Source organism: Centroberyx affinis, unplaced genomic scaffold (genome assembly GCF_046629955.1).
Source record: "Centroberyx affinis isolate AG114_WGS23_722 - 3 ecotype Tasmania unplaced genomic scaffold, CSIRO-AGI_Caff_v1 ptg000684l_1, whole genome shotgun sequence".
NCBI lineage: Eukaryota > Metazoa > Chordata > Actinopteri > Beryciformes > Berycidae > Centroberyx > Centroberyx affinis.
Window position 1 is genome coordinate 28258 of NW_027279305.1, and position 6800 is coordinate 35057.

The 6800-nt window shown below is 39.9% G+C and overlaps 1 long non-coding RNA gene across 1 annotated transcript; it reads left to right on the forward strand.

The window, feature by feature from the left end:
* The first annotated feature begins 1503 nt into the window (after positions 1–1503).
* Positions 1504–2375, forward strand: LOC139643969 (uncharacterized). The gene is made up of 3 exons (XR_011695118.1): positions 1504–1877; positions 2146–2216; positions 2300–2375. It is a non-coding gene; the product is annotated as an uncharacterized lncRNA (long non-coding RNA).
* The last annotated feature ends 4425 nt before the right edge of the window (positions 2376–6800 follow it).

Genomic DNA, 6800 nt, shown 5'->3' on the forward strand with positions numbered 1-6800 from the left:
GAGGTGAAAACAATAACACAGCTGCTGCGGTGTGCCTATTTGTTTATATCACTGCGTCTCTCAGAAATCTCCACGTAGCACACATTAGTTTCAGGATTGGTTACAGGGTCTGAAATCGTAATTTAATGGATATATAATGGGGTTGTTTTCCTATTGATTGACAGGTCACCTGTCCAGTGATCAACAGGTTGCAGATTACAGGCCAATAGTAGGCAGCACCGCGGCGCTGTGGACGACCCTCAGCCTCACTTTGGCTGCTCTGGTTCCAAAAAAATGTCAACATGGCGGCGACCGTGAACCCAATCTTTAGGCTACACAATGGCCCTTCAGAAGCCATCTATGGAGAAAGCACACAGTCTTGGACACACAGTTGCAATTCTGTACGAGTGAAACAGATGAGGATAGAGAACTTTTCCAGCAGTCAGCCACAAGGAATGTAAAGGTCCATATGTTAACTGTAGATGAATTAAGAGCAAATCTGATGGAAATTATAAAAGTAAATCAGATGGAAGATGAGGAAGCAGAGGTAGATGAGTGGGCTGCAGCTTGTTCTAAGTTATCAAAAAAAAAAAGGAAATAAAATCTGCAAGATTTAGGAGAAAATGGAATTGGCTGAAAAGTTGAACACAGCGAGGGGAAAAAAAGAGACACATAGAAATATGTCAGTGAATATGTAAAAAAAAAAAAAAAAAAAATCCAGAGTGCAACATAACTTATAAACCAGAACATCCAAACCCAGTCTGGGATGATGTTGGTGACAAATGAGAATTCCCTCTACTTCTTGCAAACTGAAGGCCTTAAAATAATCAATTAAAATAATTTCATGATCATTGCCTGTTCACCTCTATCTTCTGTGTAAGTACATAGATTAAATAAATATATAGAGAGATGTACCTATAGTTAGACAGATATATGAATACTTAGACAAATAATGAATACATAAATAATATAAAAAATATTTATGGTTCTTGCTATCAAAATATTGACATATTTCAATAAATATTTATATATATTGATATATTTAATTAGTTTTTTGTAATAAATATTTAAATATTGTCATTTATTGTAGTACATTTTATTATTGCCATTATTTAAGTACTTTAAATGGCTAGAGTAAATGGAGCTAAAATATATATTAAAGGTTTCTCCAAAAATGATCACACATTTCCATATTATTCAGGTATTATTCAGGTAATCCTTTCAAAGGCCATTACGTAGCAACAATCATTTTGCAATGCATGCCATATGTAATTTTTTTTTTTTTTTTTTTTACATGTACTTGTGCATATTTACATTTACAAGTACAAACTTTACAGTGTCGAACACTGAAATTAACTGCTCCTCAAAGACAGCCGTTGTTGTGTCTGTGCATCACAAGAGACTGGAAATCTGCAAATTTCAGTTGCGCTGCTCAATCTTTTCATTGTCGTTTAAGATTTGAAAAATCTTTGAATGTGTCCCAGGCTTTAGGTGTTCCAGTGCCAGAGCCCAGAGGGGTATTGCACAAAACTAGGATAAAGACATCCAGGATAAATGAGCAGGCGCGGCTTGACTAAGCCTTGTCGGCGCTATCTTGGATTAATTGGTTGCACGTTTGCCGAGCCAGGATGAAGAGACGCGGCTTAGTCAAGCCAGGTGTGGATGTTTGGGATAAGTGCGTGTTCACGGCATTCTTAAGAAGACCACGAAATTGATCACAGAATCACAGATTGAAGAATGGATCACGGACGCGCAACTTCATTTACATTTGCTGAACAAGAGCTGCTTCTTCAGCAATTTGAGGAAATGAAAGGCACAATACGCAAAAAAGGAAACACCAGTGCCGCAAAAAAGGAGAGGGAAAAAGCCTGGCAGACAATAGCCGACCGGCTTAATGCGTAAGTAGCCCAAACATGTAGAATGAATAAAGTGTACTCCACAGGAACTGTCAGAATTACAGTTAAAGGATGCGGAGCTGATGACTTTAAGTCCACTAATCAATAGGTGTTTTTGTGTTTTGTTTTGCTTTAATGTGGCCCATAGAAGTGCATGTTACTCAGGTTATGTAAAGTATAAATAAGTTCAAAGAAATGATCTACTCTCTGTCATCTATTGAATCTATTTATCCCATGTTGTGTTCTGTTTCATCCATCATCCTTCATAAAGAACAAACTTGTCTGGCCAGAAAAGGACCTGGCAACAGGTGAAAACCAAATATAAAAACATTCTGCAGTCTGGTGAGTTACTTTATTGTAGCCCAAATAGCTGTATAGATTTGTTGTCTGCTGACAATTAATTTCTTTACGATTTACGATTTTAGCGGTCAAGAAAAAAGCACACTGCGCTGGCACAGGGGGCGGCCCACCCACCCAGGACCTGACCCCAGCAGAGGAGCTGGCCATCGATTTAAATAAAGGGAGGCCAGTGATGGAGGGGATCCCGGGAAATACAGTGACAGACTCGGTCCTTTCCACTGAAGAGGAAACAGGTGAAGGGAAGTTGGACCTATATATACTATGTTGCCCTCATCACAGAACTAATTGAAACCATCTTTGCAACTCCAGAAATTGTTAGAAGTAATAATCTAATTAACTGCAATGAGACACGTCTAAATCAAACCTCTGACAGCAATTTGACAAGCAGTCTTTATTTGTATTGCAACATAACACTATGCCTGACAGCAATAAGACCAAATGAATGAATAGAAAGATTGACAGAAGATCCTTTTGTTTTAACTGTCTCCTACAAATACACAAAGAAAATGAAGACTTTACTGTTGGATCTGAAGGGTTCCACATTATTCTGACTTTACTTTTTAACTTCAACAGTTACCTTGTAGTCCAAATGTTTAAGTGGTGATATATAATTATTTTTCCTTTTTTCTCCTCTTTCATCATCATGTAGGATTTCTTTTAAATATCTGTATTGTATTGTACCTATTATCTTTTTGAACCTTTCAGTGTTGGTGTTGTATTAATAAGGAAAGCATTCCAAATAAACCGTCTGGCTTCTTACTTCCATTTCTCAAATAGTCTTTTTATATGTGCTTTTGGTCTTTATATATAAACTGTGCTAATAAATAAAACTAAAAGTCAACCAGCAAATGAAATGACTACAGTTATAATATTTGGATGATGTAACATGTGTAGAAAAACCATGGACATTCTGTAAAACACACTCATTTCTCACAGTACTGACAGCAGAGCCACTACAGGATTAACCTGATCCTGGTTGTTAGCCTGGTCTGGAGCAGGCTAGCTGCAGAGACTAAATCACCATGGTTACTTGTCCGGGATAAACTTGGCCTGCTTTCGTGCAACCGACTTGAGGCTAAGTTTATCCAGGATAACCAATATTTCCAGGCTTAATCCCTTATCCTGGTTTTGTGCATGCTGGCTCATTGGAATGGCTGTGGAACACCTAAATGGAATGGAACCATCATTAATGTTATTAGTTACACCTGTGTTTAGCCTGCTATGACACATCAAAATGGCTGCTGTGAAAAGGATTCATTGGCACATGCTTACAAAGACACCAGTATTATCCTTTCAGACTGAAATTGGGTTCACTCATGTTATCAAAACTGTACAAGCCAGAACAAATATTTAACTCATAGCCATTCACAAAGTACTGTGGTTAAGTTTGAATTAATGTATTTTGTATTTTATGTTTTTGCTGATCTGAACCCCCAAAATGTCTTATTTTTCTTGCATGAAGCATACATATCCAACCATACCTCACTGCCACCTATGGTCTGTCTTAAAGGGATACTTTGGTATTTTGAACCCTGGGCCCAAATCACATGTTTTCCATCGTGATCCCTATTAGTAGAAATCATAACTTCGCTAGCTGCCTGCTCCACCCGTTCGGTAACACCGGGCTACGCGCTCCCACTCTACTGCAATAGAAACCTAGGGGCATATGCGACAGTCTTTGAAAACTATGATAAACATTGTTTTGCGAAACACGATGCTCACAGTATAATCATACCGGTGTCAGTATGTTATCTTGAAAACATTCTTCTGGCTCTCGTGGACGCTGACAGAAGGTAGTGCGTCTTTGAGAAAAAATAGTTCCTATCCAAACAGAACATGACAGAATTTTTATAGATATCGAAAGAAAAATATTGTCCATGAGTCTACAAATGCTCCCAGCCAGATACTCCCTTGAGTGCTATCAGGTGGCACGTCCTCAGCTCCACTGTAATATGATAAAGATGCTACTCAGACAATTGAACTAATCTGCACAAAATATTGTTTTTGTAAACACACTGCAAATTACATAATGACATAAATCAACAGATTTACAGCCAAAAAAATTACTATAGAAGAGGTATTTTCACATTGCAGTGATAATACGATTTGTAGTTGAAATATAATTAATATTTCTAGCAAGAAGGACAGTAGGCAACATTTCATCTGCGTGCGATGTCTGACTCTGCGAAAAGCATCTCAGAATTATTGAGAGAGGCTGCCAACCGCCTCGACGGGATGATGACGCAGCAGCCACCAGCTAGTGCTGCCGAAGTGGGCACCCCAAGCCCAAGAACCCCTGTCTAAGGTAGGTAACGTTAACTAGGTACCAATAATCCAAAGTCGGTGTTCTCCAGGTAAACATACGTAGCAGATACAATTAGTTTAACGTTCATGATTATTCAGTATAGATGGCACAACGTTGTTGGTGTGGTTGCCAAAATTTGATTAAACAATTTGTGACAACATGATCCAGTTTTGTTATAAGAGAATGGGAACATGTCCTTATCACTGAATCATTGTGGTAGCATAACTTCAACTAGCGCCATTTTGACAGGACCCCAGAGACTTTCAGAGAGCTCTGTTGCTGCATAGCTAACTTACTCGGCCTGTTTGAATCAAGTAGTTTTAAAATCATTTGAAATCATAATTATTAACATCAGGATCAGAAGTTAGTGCTGCGTGATAGGCTGCAACCGCCGATCTCACAACCGACACACCAAAGATAAACTACATGGAATTAACGTTACGTTCTACACAAATGCAAGCAAACAGAAGGGAGCCAGATTCCCGTGCTTACAAAGCGACGTCAACAAGCTTTGTCTGTGTGCCTAACATGCTACGGTTGCCCAGACTGTCTCTCTAATCCTATGTTTTCTGTTTTCACATTCTAAAGCTGAAGTGGCGAGACTATTCGCCCCTTACAGTGCTAGGTCTGCAAGGCCTTCATCAAGACCACATTCCTTGGGACCTCCAGCAAAAAAAATGTGTCGCACAATCTACACACAATTTTTTTTTTTGCTTGAGCGACCATACGGGGGAGACAGTTCAAGCAAAAAATGCAAAATTGTAATTAACAGCTGCTGGGCTTGGAGAGAAACGGATCTCATTTTAAGGTAATACCTAAGTTTATCCATTAAGGATTGGAAAACAGTGTGAAAATTACTGAAAACCTTTTTCTTTTTAAGTCTTAAGCTTAAACTATTTTGAGATACACAGATTGATAAGCATTGTCACTCTGCCATATTTTCAGCCCTCGCTTGAAGGATATTATGGAACGTAGACAGATCAGTGGTGAAGTCCAAGCAAGACTGCTGCAGATGCAGGAGACTATGAGGAGACAGTCTCGGTCAGACACAGTGACAGGAAGGACATGATTATTGTGGCTTTGATCAATAATGCTACAAAGTTTCAAGCCCACATAAAGCTGTATCAAGGACTGCTTCCAGAGTTGCATGCATACGTCAAACTCTACCAGAGTGAGAAACCAACTGTACACACTCTCCACAAAGAGATGTTTGACCTTACAAGAAAGTTAATCGCTTTCTTTGTTAGAGCTGACGAGATTCCTGGATGTCGTGTTCCTGAGCTGCTGAGGCTGGACCTTGATCACAGAAATCTACAGGTGGGCAGTAAGCAGCTCTTCCTTGGGCCTGAGTGTCAGATATTCATGCGAAAGATACAAAATGACACTGAACATCATCACTGGATAAAAGAATTCTTAACCAATGTAAGGGACGGATACAAGGCTGCTGCAAAGTACCTTGTAGAGAAACTTCCTCTCAGGAACCAGAATCTGGTACACTTATCCATGCTTGATCCTGAAATGCAGAAGTCGCCAGCAATGATCAGAGGAATTGAAGGTCTGGGAGAGGCACTTCCAAATGTTGTTGATGAGCAAGAGAGAAGGAAACTATCTCGAGAGCTAATACAGTATTGTGTGGACACAGATGTAGCGGACATGCTAACAAGGTACCAACAGGAGGCATGTACAAGAATCGACTGTGATTGGTGGGCAAAAATTTTCAATCTGAAGGATGGAAATCAACCCAAATATCCAGTCTTGTCAAAATTAGTGAAAGCCCTGCTGAGCATTTTTTCTGGGCCACTAGTGGAGGGGTCATTTAACATTATGGATGACATCATCGAAAAGGACAGAACAGCTATGACAGTGGACAACTATGCAGCTGTGTCAACGATCAAATATAATCTAAGAGCAAAAACCCAGACTAGTCTAGAGATGCAGGTCACACCAGAAATGAGGCGCAACTGCCAGACCTCATACAGCACCTACACAAGCTTTCTTGAAAAGAAAAGGGAAGGAGAAGAAGAAAAGAAAAGGGTCTGCCTAACAGAGGCAGTAGAATGGCTTGACAATAGGTCACAGAATGTGAAGGTGTGGCTGGGTCCATCTCCAAGGTCTGATATTTCCACAGCCGATTCCACACCTGGAACTTCAAGATCTGCCACAGGCCCCTCTGCTGGAAGGCCCTCATCAAGTCCCTCTACTAGCAAGTCATCCTCACCGCCATCAAGAGGTCCATCCAAAGGGAAGTCTTCCTCGGCACC